Genomic DNA, 14,497 nt, shown 5'->3' with positions numbered 1-14,497 from the left:
CTGGTGGCCAGAGAGAGAAGGGCTGCCTGGGAAGGTCACCTGGAACTTGGGTCATCACACTCTCCCTTCTTCAGGGAGAGGGTGGCGACAGCGCCAGACCAGACCCCCCCCACCTCCGTCCCAGGGCCTTGCCCCCTCCCTTACTTCCACAACTTTTTTTTTTTTTTTTTGCGGTACACGGCCTCTCACTGTTGTGGCCTCTCCCGTGGCCATGGCTCACGGGCCCAGCCGCTCTGTGGCATGTGGGATCTTCCCGGACCGGGGCACGAACCCGCATCCCCTGCATCGGCAGGTGGACTCTCATCCGCTGCGCCACCAGGGAAGCCCATCCCTTACTTCCTTACTTCCTGCTCCTGGCCATCTGTTCTCAAGACGCTATTGCCAAAGGGATCTTTGTGCCGAGCACCCTGTTAGCCCTCCAGGGACCTCTCAGGCTCAGAGGGAACCACACTGTTCCTCAGACAGGCAAGCTCCTCCCGTCTCTATCCCTTTGTACTCACCCCCGCCCCGCCCCATTCTCTCCCCACTTTCCCACCTGAGGCAGCCACCCCAGGCTCCGAGGGCTCTGGAGGCCAGGGCCGTGTCTGTGTCACTCACTCCTGTCCCCAGCACCTGCCTGGAACAGGAAGACGCTCAGGTCGGGCTCAGGCCATGCAGACCTCGTTAATTAGCTTGGATGAAGGAGGAGCCAGGAGGTTTGCGGAGGGTGTCGCCCTTGGTTAGATTAGGGGGGTGTGAGGGAGCACAGCGGGGGCTGAGGCTGGGCCCCTCCCCAGGCCACCCCTCCGCAGTATCCTTGTCTGTGGGAGGAGGCCACACCCCTCTCCCCACTCAGCCTGGACACCTGCGCCATCCGCGGAGAGCTGGGTTGGGGGGGGGTCTCCCCCTCACACCAGGGGCTCTTCCTACTGCCACCCTCCCCCCTCCTCCGCCCGTTTCCTGCCCCCTCCCATGCCTCACAGGGGCTCTGGGTAATTCCTCTGTCCCCCTCCACCCCTTGGGCTTGGCTTTTGTCTTGCAGGCCTTTCCTGCAGAATAATAGAGGAAGCATCTTCTCCGGTGGCTGTGTTGGGGGTGTGTGGGAGGAATCAGAACTTCCTCCTCCTGGGGGGAGGGTGTGGCCAGAAGGCCTGCTGATCATTTCTCCTCCACTGGCAGGTGGAGCCTCATTCATCTGTGGCCTCCTTCCAGCCCAGTTGGACCCTGGCAGGGACCAAGGGTCAATAAATGGTTGCTGAATTCATGTGCAAGGTCAGGTGATCTGCCTGCCTCTGTGGGTGTCTCAGCCCTGTGGAGCCCTGTGACGCTGGGCCCCTCTGTCTCGCCTGTGGGGTCAGGGCTTGGGGACCAGACAATGACAGCAAGTCATAGGTGTTTGAAATATGGAGAAAGAATTAGTCCTCATGGTGACAGAAGTCCTCCTGGCCAGGCCCATGAAACTCCAGTCACTTGGGAATTTGGGGTGGGGCAGGGCCTGGGGCTGCTTGGAGCCCTGGCTTGTGAGAGGTGAGGCCTTAGCACCCCCACCAGAACTCCTGCGGTTGCCCGAGTGTCTCTAGGCCCCAGCAGCCTCTTCCTCTCCCCTGGCACGCACTGGCATGCCCTGGCTCCAGGGCCTGCTCCCTTTTCCCGAGGAAGAAGCTGAGCCCAGAGGGTCCTGCAGCTGTGCCTGGCTCCTCTCTGCTCCATGGAGCCCTGGGGGGCATACCCATCCTAGGATGCACCCTTGGGCAAGGAAGGAGGCCCCCAAGAGCCCCCACCTGGTATTTAGCCTTGTGAATGTACTGAGGTTGACCTGCGTGACCAGTAAGGTCCTGTAGAAGACGAGGTTGCAGGGGCATCCTGGCCTACCTCTTTGTCTCATATTCTCCACTCTGAGGGAGGCCAGCTGTTCTTTGCTATGGAGAGGCCAACAGAGTGTGGTGTTTAGAAGCAGATCCTCCAGCCCTGTCGAGCCTTCAGATGAGACCCCAGCCACTGCCGGCATCTCAAGGGCAACCCTGAGAGACTGAGAGCCAGAATCACCCAGCTGAGCAGCTCCTTGACTCCTATCCCTCAGAAACTGTGCGACATAATAAACGTCTGTTGTTTTAAACTGCTGAATTGTAGGTTAATTTGTCATGCAGCTATAAATAACAATAATGTTTTATGTAAAATTAAAATAAATATAAATAACAATAGCAATAAACAACTAATGTGCCCACCGCCACCCAGGGCCACCACCACGTGCCCACTTGATGGGGTTGTGGAAGAGGTCAGGCGGGGCGGGACCCGGAAACAGCCGTTGAAGCTGTGAAGAGCAGAGTGGGTTGGCCTGATGTCTGCCGGGAAGTCGCTTCCCCGTGAGCTCCAGCTGGGGGTGCAGGGACAGCCGAGGCCCATCCCTGTGGCTTCTGGGCAGGGCAGGGGCCCATTCTGTTCTGGTAACTGACAGGGCATGGCGTAGGGGATTCATGGGCCCCAGACTTCAGACAAGGACAGGTGCGGGAGATGCTCCGTGCTGAGACCCACAGAACCCAGCCTGCCCCAGGGCCACACTGGCCTGCCCTCAATGGGCACCTCAGCCCTTTTTGCAGCCTGGTATCTATGGTGACCAAGAAGCAGCTGGCTGCTCTGCTTCAAAGGTGTCTCTTCCTGGTGGACTGCCTGACCCTGACACCCATCTGGTGGCTTTGGGCTCCCGCTTCAGAGAAGGAATCCCCATGTCTGTGTGGGGAGGTAGGGGCCCACTTCCTGCCTTCCCATCCTTACCCACGAGTGGGCCAGAGGCCACGCCCTTCCCCTCGCCCATGGTCCCCCCAGCACCCCTTGCCTTGTCTAGCACAGTGGGGTAGGGCTCAGCAGCTCTGGGTGTGGGGAGGCAACTCTGTCCTCTCCTGGTCCCTACGCCCACCCCCCAACATATGAGCTGACCACGGCCTGGGCCATACACGCACATGCAGGGGCCGGGGACTGGCCAAGCTCCAGCCGGAGCATCCCCAGCTCCTGGCCCTCCTTTTTCATGGCCTCTCAAGGCCCCAGGCCTGTGGGGCCCTGGGCTTGGGCTTCCGCTGCCAGCCTAAGGTCAGAAAAGTGTTAGGCAAGACCTGGCCAAGCTTCTTCCTCTACTTGGATCAGGAGACCGGCTCTGGACGAAATGCCAGGTGGGACAGGGCATCACCTGGCTGTGTGTACATGGGACTTTCTTCTCTCTGTGTCCCTAGGAGTTTGCTTTGTTGAATTAAGAGGTGAGGGTAACATCCCAGGACTGAGCTGACCGGTCTACCCACTTGGAGTCTGCAATCTTTGGTCGGACTTTTCCAGAGCAGAGACCAGGTCCAATGGACTAAATGTTTGTGTCCACAACCCTTACTTCCTACCCCCCTTCCCTGCTAATTCATATGTTGAAACCTGCCCCCCAAGGTGGTGGCCTTAAGAGGGGCCTCTGGGAGGGGATGGGGTCATGGAATGAGATTAGTGCCCTTACAGAGGGACGAGACGGGAGAGCTTTCGCCCACTCTGTCGGCCATGTGAGGACACAGCCGGAAGGCAGGCTTCGCGCCTGGAAGAGGTCCTCACGGGAACCTGCCTGTGCTGCTACCAGCCTCTGGGTCCATGATGAATACATTTCTTTCTTTTCTTTTTTTTTTAATAAATTTATTTGTTTTTATTTTGGGCTGCATCAGGTCTTCGTTGCTGCGTGTGTGGGCTTTCTCTAGTTGCCGCGAGCGGGGGCTACTCTTCATTGCGGTGCACAGGCTTCTCATTGTCGTGTCTTCTCTCGTTGCAGAGCACAGTCTCTAGGCACGTGGGCTTCAGTAGTTGTGGCTCGCGGGCTCTAGAGCGCAGGCTCAGTAGTTGTGGCTCACGGGCTTCAGTAGTTGTGGCTCGTGGGCTCTAGAGCGCAGGCTCAGTAGTTGGGGCGCACGTGCTTAGTTGCTCCGCGGCATGTGGGTGCTTCCTGGACCAGGGCTCGAACCTGTGTCCCCTGCATTGGCAGGTGGATTCTTAACCACTGAGCCACCAGGGAAGCCCAGGGACTCTATTCTTTAAGAAGTTACGTTGCTGGCATCAGAAGAAAAAACTTGATCTTTCCGATGGAACAGGCGCCCCCCCTTGGAGGAGCTCCGGTTCGCGTGTGATGCAGATGCACATGGCGGGTCAGGGAAGGAGGAGGCGCAAACAAACACACGGAGAGAATCTTATGTTTAATTTTCTCTTGTCCTGCCGTAAAATATGGGGTTTTTTTGGCCCGTGCTGCAAGGCTTGCAGGATCTTAGTTCCCCGACCAGGGATCGAACCCGGGCCCCAGCAGTGAGAGTGCCGAGTCTAACCACTGGACCGCCAGGGAATTCCCAAAATATAAATTTTATTTCATCAAGTGTCCCAGTCCCAAAGGGTGCCTAGAGCTCGGTGGCTGTGCTGACAGGGCCCGCAGCTGTGACCGGTGCAGCTGTGATGCTGCTGCAGGTTTCTCAGACGTAGCTGAGAAACTTGGTGACCTAGTGGTTAGGATTCCGAGCTTTCACTGCCATGGCGTGGAACAGTGATGTGGCCTTGAGGGAAGTCGGGAGGAGGGAAGGGGAAAGGGAGACAGTTACCACTTGTTCCTGGAGCACACCTGCCTCTGGGCTCTCAGTAACCAGCCCACCAGAACTAGTCTCCACCTGGGCAGGTAACTGAGGAGAACAAACGCACAGAGCCAGAGACCCACCATCTCATGGTCAGGACACAGTCAATAAATCGAGTCGGACACAGAGGCCTCTCAGAGCCGGCCAGGGCCCTCCCCACAGAGACTCAGGCCTCTTCAGTCTGCTCTGTGTTTGGAGTACCTGCAGGTCCACACCCTGCCCCCACATTCCACGCGGGGTGCCTGTGCAGGACAGCCTCGACCTCCCCACCAGTGGTTCAGGGATGCGCCTGACACAGTCCGGGACTGAACCCTACCTCTGCTGTCACTGTGACCTTGCATGTTGTCACTGTGTGTCACAAAATCTCAAGTGTAAAACGGGATTAGTAATAGTACCTGCCTGTGGAGCTGGGTGGTTGAGAGGATTAAATAAAATAAATAATCTGCATTATGACAGCTTCCAGCCAAGACTGAGTAGCAGGGACCAGATTTACCCTTCTGTCTAAAACAATTAAAAAACTGGTTAAAATATATGAAACTGCAGCATGAAAAAGAGTGGTCCCTGGGCTTCCCTGGTGGCACAGTGGTTAAGAATCCACCTGCCGGGGCTTCCCTGGTGGTGCAGTGGTTGGGAATCTGCCTGCCAATGCAGGGGACACGGGTTCGAGCCCTGGTCCGGGAAGATCCCACATGCCGCGGAGCAGCTGAGCCCGTGAGCCACAACTACTGAGTCTGCGCGTCTGGAGCCTGTGCTCCGCAACGGGAGAGGCCGTGACAGTGAGAGGCCCGTGCACCGCGATGAAGAGTGGCCCCCTCTTGCCGCAATTGGAGAAAGCCCTCGCACAGAAACGAAGACCCAACACAGCCAAAATAAATTTTAAAAAAAACAAACAAAGAAAGAAAAAAAGAATCCACCTGCCAATGCAGGGGACACGGGTTTGAGCCCTGGTCCGGGAAGATCCCACATGCCACGGAGCAACTAAACCCGTGCTCCACAACTACTGAGTCTGCGCTCTAAAGCCCGTGAGCCACAACTACTGAAGCCCGCGAGCCACAACTACTGAAGCCCGCGAGCCACAACTACTGAAGCCCACGTGCCTAGAGCCCGTGCTCCGCAACAAGAGAAGCCACCGCAATGAGAAGGTGTGCACCGCCTGCACACCTCAACGAAGAGTAGCCCCCGCTCGCCGTAACTGGAGAAAGCCCACGCGCAGAAACAAAGACCAAACACAGCCAAAAATACATGTTAAAAAAAAAAAAAAAAGCCCAGCTCTTTAACAAAAAGGAAAAAATGGTCCCTGAGAAGTGGAAAAGAAATGAAGTGAGCCCTACACTGCCCCAGCTGACTGCTTGCAGACGGTTTCCAGGCCACGGTGCAGGGCAGGAAGCCAGGGAGACTCCCTGAGCTAGGGAGGTGGAGCTGACAGTCCGGGGCGCCAATGCAGCTGGAGTTCACAGGACAGGGTGTCAGAAGGAAGAGAGGTGGTGCCAGAGACAGAACTCCAGAGAGCTGCAGGGGTTCCCTCTCAGACCTGATTAGAACATCCTTGTGCGGAAACTCCTCCAGGCCAGGGAAAGGACCACCCAAAGAATTAGGTGGCAACCCCTGAGTTCACACAGGGCCAGACACAGTTCCAGTCTCCACTAGCCAGAATGGAAACGTCATAACTACAGGGCGGGTGGCAGAGTGCCCAGCAGGGTCTTGTCCAACAGTGAGGAATGATCAGCATAGGTTAGGCACTGCTCTAGGCCTGCCCAACAAAGTTTACAAACAAGACCCGAAGGGGTCAAACTGCTTCCAAGTAACAGCCACGCCCAGAACAGAGCTCAGGAATGTTTGTAGTAGCATAAATATACCCAGCACCCAACAGGTTAAAATTCACAATGTCTGGCATCCAGTAAAAGTTTACCAGGCATGCAGAGAAGCAGGAAGATCTGACCCATAATGAGAACGTTCGATCAATTGAAAGCACACTAGAAATGTCACAGGTGATAGACAAGGACATTAAAACAGTTGTTATAGCTGCACTTCACATGACTGAGAAGCTAGAAGAAAGACTGAATGTCTTGGAGACATTGAAGGTACAAAAACCCCAATTGAACTTTTGCAAAATTATGATGTCTGATGTAAGAAATACATTGGGTGGGAGTAATGCAGACTAGAGATTAGACATTGAAGAGAAAACTATTAGTAAACTGCAAACATAAAAATAAAAACTATTGAAAATAAAACAGAGATTTAGAAAGTGGGGACTGGGGGAAAAAAGAGCATTAGTGAACTGTGGTCAACGTCAAGGGCCTGACATACATGTAATTGGTGTCTCAGAGGAGGGGGGAAGGTGAGAAACATTTGCAGAAATAATGACTGGAAGTTTTACAATCTTTTTTTTTTTTTTTTGCGGTACGCGGGCCTCTCACTGCTGTGGCCTCTCCGGTTGCGGAGCACAGGCTCCAGATGCACAGGCTCAGTGGCCATGGCTCACGGGCCCAGCCGCTCCGCGGCATGTGGGATCTTCCAGGACCAGGGCACGAACCCGTGTCCCCCGCATCAGCAGGCAGACTTTTAACCACTGTGCCACCAGGGAAGCCCTACAATCTTGACATAAATGATAAACCCACAGATCCAAGAAGCTCAAGGAAACTCAAGCGCAAGAAGTTTGCTTATTTATTTATTTATTTTTATTTATTTACTTGGTTGCCCCGGGTCTTAGTTGCAGCAGGTGGGCCCCTTAGTTGCAGCTTGTGAGCTCCTTAGTTGCATCTCGCTGGCTCCTTAGTTGTGGCATGTGAACTCTTAGTTGCGGCATGCATGTGGGATCTAGTTCCCAGGGATTGAACCCAGGCACCCTGCATTGGGAGCACAGAGTCTTAACCACTGCGCCACCAGGGAAGTCCCAAGCACGAGAAGTTTGAAGAAAATTGCATCAAGGAACATCATAATCAAATTGCTAAAACACAGCAATAAAAAAATGATTTCTGCTCTCACAACTTCTAGTCAGAGGTGTGGGCATAATGAAGATGAAGATTCACCAAACAAGCTCTATACGTTGGTTACCTGTGTACCTGTCACCACTTTCAAAAATCTACAGACAGTTAATGTGGATGAGAACTATCTGCTGATTGTCCAGTAAAATTATAGAACTGCCAAAACAAAAACAAAACCAAAGCCAACAAACAAAAAGCAAAAGGTGTGGGAAGTTCTAGCCAGGCCAACTAGGCAAGAAAATGAAATAAAATGCATCCATATTGGAAAAAAGAGGTAAAACTATCTATGTTCAAATGACATGATCTTATATAGAGAGAATTCCATGGAATGCACTAAGAAAAACTGTTAGAACTAATGAATGAGTTAAGCAAGGTTGCAGGGTACAAGATCAATATTTTAAAATCAGTTATATTTCTATACGTTTTCAACAAACAATCTGAAAATGAAATAAGAAATCTATTCAATTTATAATAACATCAAAAAGACTAAAACATTTATGAATAAATTTAATAAAGGAAGTACAAAACTTATACTTTGAAAACTATACAATATTGTTGAAAGAAATTGAAGAAGACCTAAATAAATGGAAAGATATTCCACATTCGTGGATTGGAAGATTTAACATTGTTAAGGTGACAGTACTTCCCAAATTGATCTATAGATTCAACACAATCTCTTCAAAGTTCCAGTTAACATGTTTGCAGAAATTGACAAGCTGCTCCCAAAATTCATATGGAAATCCAAGGGACCCAGAATATCCAAAACAATCTTGAAAAAGAACAAAGTTGGAGGACTCAAACTTCCTGATTCCAAAAGTTACTACAAAGCTACAATAATCAAGACAGTGTGGTACCAGCATGAGGTTGAACATATTGATTGATGGAATAGAATTCAGAGTTCAGAAAGAAGCCTTCACTTTTAGTCACTTGGTTTTCAACCAGGATGCCAAGACAGTCCAGTAGAAGAAAGAACAGTCTCTTCAACAAATTGTGCTGGCACATCTGAATATCCATATGCAAAAGAATGAAGTTGAACCCCTTCCTCACACCATACAGAAAAATTAACTAAAAATGGATGATACACATAAGTGTAAGAGCTAAAACTATAAAACACTTAGAAGAAAATCTAGGAGTAGTTCTTCAGGACCTTGGGTCAGGAAGGACCTGAAGTCAGGTCCAGAAGACAAAGCCTTCTTGGATATGTTTCCAAAAGCAAAAGTGACAAAAGGTTAAAAAAAAAAAAAAGATAAATTGGACTTCATAAAAATTAAAACTTTTGGCTTCAAAGGAGATTATCGAAAAAGTGAAAGACACATAGAATGGGAGAAAATATTTGCAAAACATATTGACAAGAGGTTTGTATTTAAAATGTATAAATAACTCTCTCAACTCAATAATAAGACAACCCAACTAAAAAATTGGAGAAAAATCTTAATAGACATTTCTCCAAAGATATATAAATGGCCAATAAACACACGAAAAGATGCCTGACATCATCAACCATCAGGGAAATTTAAATCAAACCACAATGAGATACCACTTCATACCCCCTAGGGTAGCTATAATTAAAAAGACAGATGGTAAAAAGTATTGGTGAGCTTGTGGAGAAATTGGAGCACTTATACATTGTTCATAGGAATGCAAAATGGTGCAGCCACTTTAGAAAACTGTTTGGAAGTTCCTCAAAAGGTTAAATGTAGAATTACCATATGACCCAGCAATTCCACTCCTAGGTACATACTCAAGAGAAATGAAAACATGTCTACACAAAAATGTGTGCATAAATGTTCACAGCAGCATTATTCATAATAGCCAAGAAGTGGAAATAACCCAAATTCCATCAACTGATGAATGGATAAATTTAAAAATGGGCTAGGGAACTTCTGTGGCAGTCAAGTGGTTAAGACACCCTGCTTTCACTGCGGGGGATGTGGGTTCAAACCCTGGCTGGAGAACTAAAATCCCACATGCTGCTCGGCATGGCCAAAAAGATAAATAAATAATACATACATACGATTTATTTACATAGCTTATTATTTACATATCTTACATACACACACACACATAAAATGTGCTATACCCATACAATGGAATATTCTTTGGCAACAAAAAGGAATGAAGTACTGACACATGCTATGACATGGATGGACCTTGAAAAGATTATGCCAGGTGAAAGAAGCCAGACCCAAAAGGCCACATATCGTGTGAGTCCATTTACATGAAATGTCCACAACAGGCAAATTGGTACAAAGTAGATTAGTGGTTGCCCATGGCTGGGGTGGAGGTCCAGGGGAATGGGGAATGACTACATATGGGGGTACGGGGTATCCTTGTGGGGTGATGAAAATGTTCTAAATTTGTTTATATTGATGGTTGCACAACGCTGACTATACTAAAAACTATTTAATTTAAATGGGTGAATTGTATGGGGTGTAAATTATATATCAATAAAACTGTTAACCCCTTCTCTATAAAAACAGCAGTAAAGAGAAGGTTTTAAGAGCCTCTGGAAAAAAAGACATGATATATACAGAGGAACAAGGACAAACAATGGCTGGTTTCTTGTTAGAAACAATGCGTGTGAGGAGACAGTGGAACTACGTCTTTACTGAAAGTAGAAACTATCAACCTAGAATTCTAGAAACAGAACCACCCATACCTATATGGTCAGCTGACTTTCAACAAAGGTGCTAAGACAATTCAGTGGAGAAAGAAGAGTCTTTTCAACAAATGGTATAGGTACTATTGGATATCCATACAAAAATAAAATAATCTGGAACCATGTCTTTACACCATATACACAAATTAACTCAAAATGGATCATAGACCTAAATGCAAAACCTAAAACTAAAAAAAACTTCTTGGAGAAAATTTAGAAAATCTTTGGGATCTTTGGTTAGGCGAAGATTTCTTACATACAACCAAAAGAACAATCCATGAGAGAAAAATGGATAAAAAATGGATAAATTGGAATTCATCAAAATTAAGAACTTCTGCCCTTCAAAAGACATTGTTCAGAAAATGAAAGATGAGCCACAGACTAGAAGGAAATAATTTCATATCACGTAACTGATGAAGAACTTATGTAAAGAATATATAAAGAACTCTTAAGACTCAACAATAAGAAAACAAGTAACCCAATGACGAAAATGGGCAGATTTGATCAGTTATTTCATGGAAGAAGATATATGGATGCATTTATTTATTTAAAATTTTTTTATTTAAAATTTAAATTTTTATTTAAATTTTTAAATTTAAATTTAAAAAAATTTAAATTTTTATTTAAATTTAAATATTTATTAAAAAATGTTTTGCCACGCGGCTTGTGGGATCTCAGTTCCCCGACCAGGGATCAAACCCAGGCCCTCGGCAGTGAAGGCGCCAAGTCCTAACCACTAGACCACCAGGGAATTTCCTGGATGCATTTAAACACACGAAAAGATGCTCAACTTTAGTCATTAAGGAAATGCAAATTAAAACCACAATGAGGGACTTCCCTGGTGGCACAGCGGTGAAGACTCCACACTCCCAATGCAGGGGGCCCGGGTTCAATCTCTGGTCAGGGAACTAGATCCCATATGCATGCTGCAACTAAGAGTTCACATGCCACAACTAGGGAGCTGGTGAGCCGCAACTAAGGAGCCCACCTACCACAACTAAGACCTGGCACAACCAAAAAAATAAATAAAATTAAAAAATAAAATAAAGGGGCTTCCCTGGTGGTGCAGTGGTTGAGAGTCCGCCTGCCGATGCAGGGGACGCGGGTTCATGCCCTGGTCCGGGAAGATCCCGCGTGCCGTGGAGCGGCTGGGCCCGTGAGCCATGGCCGCTGGGCCTGTGCGTCCGGAGCCTGTGCTCCACAACGGGAGAGGCCACAGCAGTGAGAGGCCCGCGTACCGCAAAAAAATAAATAAATAAAATAAAATAAAATACCCTCTTTAATAATCGTTTAAAAAAAAAGCAAGCAAAAAAACAAAAAACAAGAAAACTCCACAATGAGACAGTACTAACCATTTACTAGAATGGTAAAGTTAAAAAGTCTGACCAGGGCTTTGCTGGTGGCGCAGTGATTGAGGATCTGCCTGCCAATGCAGGGGACACGGGTTCGAGCCCTGGTCTGGGAAGATCCCGTATGCCGCGGAGCAATTGGGCCCGTGAGGCACAACTACTGAGCCTGCGTGTCTGGAGCCTGTGCTCCGCAACAAGAGAGGCCGCAATAGTGAGAGGCCCGCACACTGCGATGAAGAGTGGCCCCCGCTTGCCACAACTAGAGAAAGTCCTCGCACAGACATTAAGACCCAACACAGCCATAAATAAATAAATAAATTTAAATCATATGGGCTTCTAAGAAGACCTCTGCTTAAAAAAAAAAAAAAAAAAGGTCTGACCAGACCTAGTGCTGGTGTGGACACGGAGCAACTGGAACTCTCAGGAACTCCTGGTGGGGATGAAAAAATGGTAACCACGCCGGAAAACAGTTTACCCAAGAGAAATGCAAGCACGTGTTCACACAAAGACTTAAACACAAATGTTTATAACATAGCCCCAAATGTCCATCAACAGGTGAATGGATAAACAAATCTTGGCATGTCCAACAATGGGACACTACTTATTAATTATAAAAATAACTATTGGCATACACAGTGGCATAGACGAATCTCAAAATAATTATGCTCAGTGACAGAAGACAGTCATACTGCACTCTTTTGTACTATACCAACGAGTGCCTACTGTATGATCCCATCTACATGAAGTTCTGGACGGTGCCACCCAACTGCAGTGACAGAAGGGAAGGAAGGCCCACGTGGCTGCCTGGGCAGAAGGCGGCGTCAGAAAGGGCACAGGAACCCTTGGGATGATGGGAGTGTGGTGATGGCTTCCCGGGTGACTACACATGTCAAAACTTAGCTAACTTTACACTTTAAATATGTGGAGTTTATCATATTAAATTATACATCAGTAAACTATTAAAAAATGAAAAGTAAAAAGCCTGTAATCTATGTAAAGCATTTAAGACTGCCGGGCGTGTAATAGCTGCTCGTTGAAAGTCGGCTCTTATTTTTGAGGGCTTATGTCTCAGGGTCAAGGGCTCAAAGCGGGCTAAGTGGCTTCGGGAAGGGGCCCTGGCGCCCCCAAACACACCGCCCTCGCAGAGCCGGGCGCCGACGGCTCTGCTCTGCCAACTTCCGGTGGAGCCTGCTCGCCCGCTGGTGGCTTCCGGCGGTACCGCAGGCCGCGTGCCCGGCAACGCCACTCCCCGGCGGCTCCTCCAGCCCGTCCGTCTGCACCCGCTCACGAGCCTCCACAGAGACTTAAGGCCCCCAGCGCGGAGCTGGGTCAGAAGCGCGCAGATGCCCGTGTGCTCCAGAGCCCTTCCCACGAGGAGGCCCATGATTGGGGGGCGAGGAGAGAGAGGGGACGCCTCGGGTAACTCCAGCCACAGCTGCTCTTCAGAAGGAACCAGGTACACCGCGCCCTCCCCACAGCCTCCCCTCGGGTCCTGTACTGCCTTCTTCCAGGGCAGCCATGGCAACTGTAGAAAAGCCCCTGCCCCAAACCCTCCAAGCTTCCTCTGTCTGGGAAGTCCATGGGGGGGCTCTGCTGCTGTGGCTCTGTAGACAGACAGACACACACGTGTGCGCCACGGAGTCGTGATGTGGCGCTGGGCCAACTGGTGTCCACACAGAAACAAAAAGGTGTGACAGGACCCCCATCACCCACCATCCACGAAAATCAGTACCATGTGGGTTGTAGTCCCAGTGAGAAAGGTAAAACGATGAAGTTCTAAAAACGTGGAAGGACATGGTGAAATCTTCGTGACTTTTTGGGGCAGGCAAAGAGTTCTGTAAAAAGACAGAAGCAGGGCTTCCCTGGTGGCTCAGTGGTTAAGAATCCACCTGCCAGTGCAGAGCACACGGGTTCGAGCCCTGGTCCCGGAAGATCCCACATGCCGTGGAGCAACTGGGACCACGAGCCACAACTACTGAGCCTGCGCTCTAGAGCCCGTGCTCCGCAACAAGAGAAGCCACCGCAATGAGAAGCCCGCGCACCGCAACGAAGAGTAGCCCCCGCTCACCACAACTAGAGAAAAGCCCGCGCGCAGCAACAAAGACCCAACGCGGCCAAGAATAATTAATTAATTAATAAAAAAAGACAGAAACAGTGATAAGCATAAAGAAAATTGTTGATAATTTGGACTATGTTAAAATTTAAAACTTCTGTTCATCAAAAGGCACTGTTAAGAGATTGAAAAGTTGAGATGGGGGGGAGATATTCATAGTACAAATATTCAAAACAGAATCTTTACCCAGAATGGGTAACAAACTCCTACAGATCAATAAGAAAAAGGCATAGAAAAGAGGCAGAAGCACTGAAGAGACACACATCTTCACAAAGGAGGATGCCAGTGGGGACTTCCTTGGTGGTCCAGCGGTTAAGACTCTGCGCTCCCAATGCAGGGGTCCAGGGGTTCGATCCCTGGTCAGGGAACTAGATCCCACACGCTGCAACGAAGATCCTGACTGCCACAACTAAAGACCTGGTGCAGCCAAATAAATATTTAAAAAGAAGATGACAATGGCCAGTAACTTCATTCTTAAGGAAAGTGCTGCGCCAGGCGGTGACAGGCCGTAGGCAGTGTGGGCGCAGACACACTGGAGCAAGGGCACAGCCATCCCGGAAAACTGTTGGGCAGTGTCCTCTAGAGCTGGACAAACACCTCTGACCCCACAACTCTCCAAGACCGTCAAAAGAAATGTTCCAGAATGTTCATAGCATCACTGGGAATAGCTGCAAACTGGAAATGACCCAATTCTCCATCCACAGGAAAGCGATGCACGGATCACACGTGGACCACCCTCAGCGGCGAAGTTGACCAACACAGCCTTAGCCACCGAGTCCAGA

Source organism: Delphinus delphis, chromosome 1, assembly GCF_949987515.2.
Source record: "Delphinus delphis chromosome 1, mDelDel1.2, whole genome shotgun sequence".
Taxonomy (NCBI): domain Eukaryota; kingdom Metazoa; phylum Chordata; class Mammalia; order Artiodactyla; family Delphinidae; genus Delphinus; species Delphinus delphis.
Note: the sequence above shows the minus strand (reverse complement) of the source record.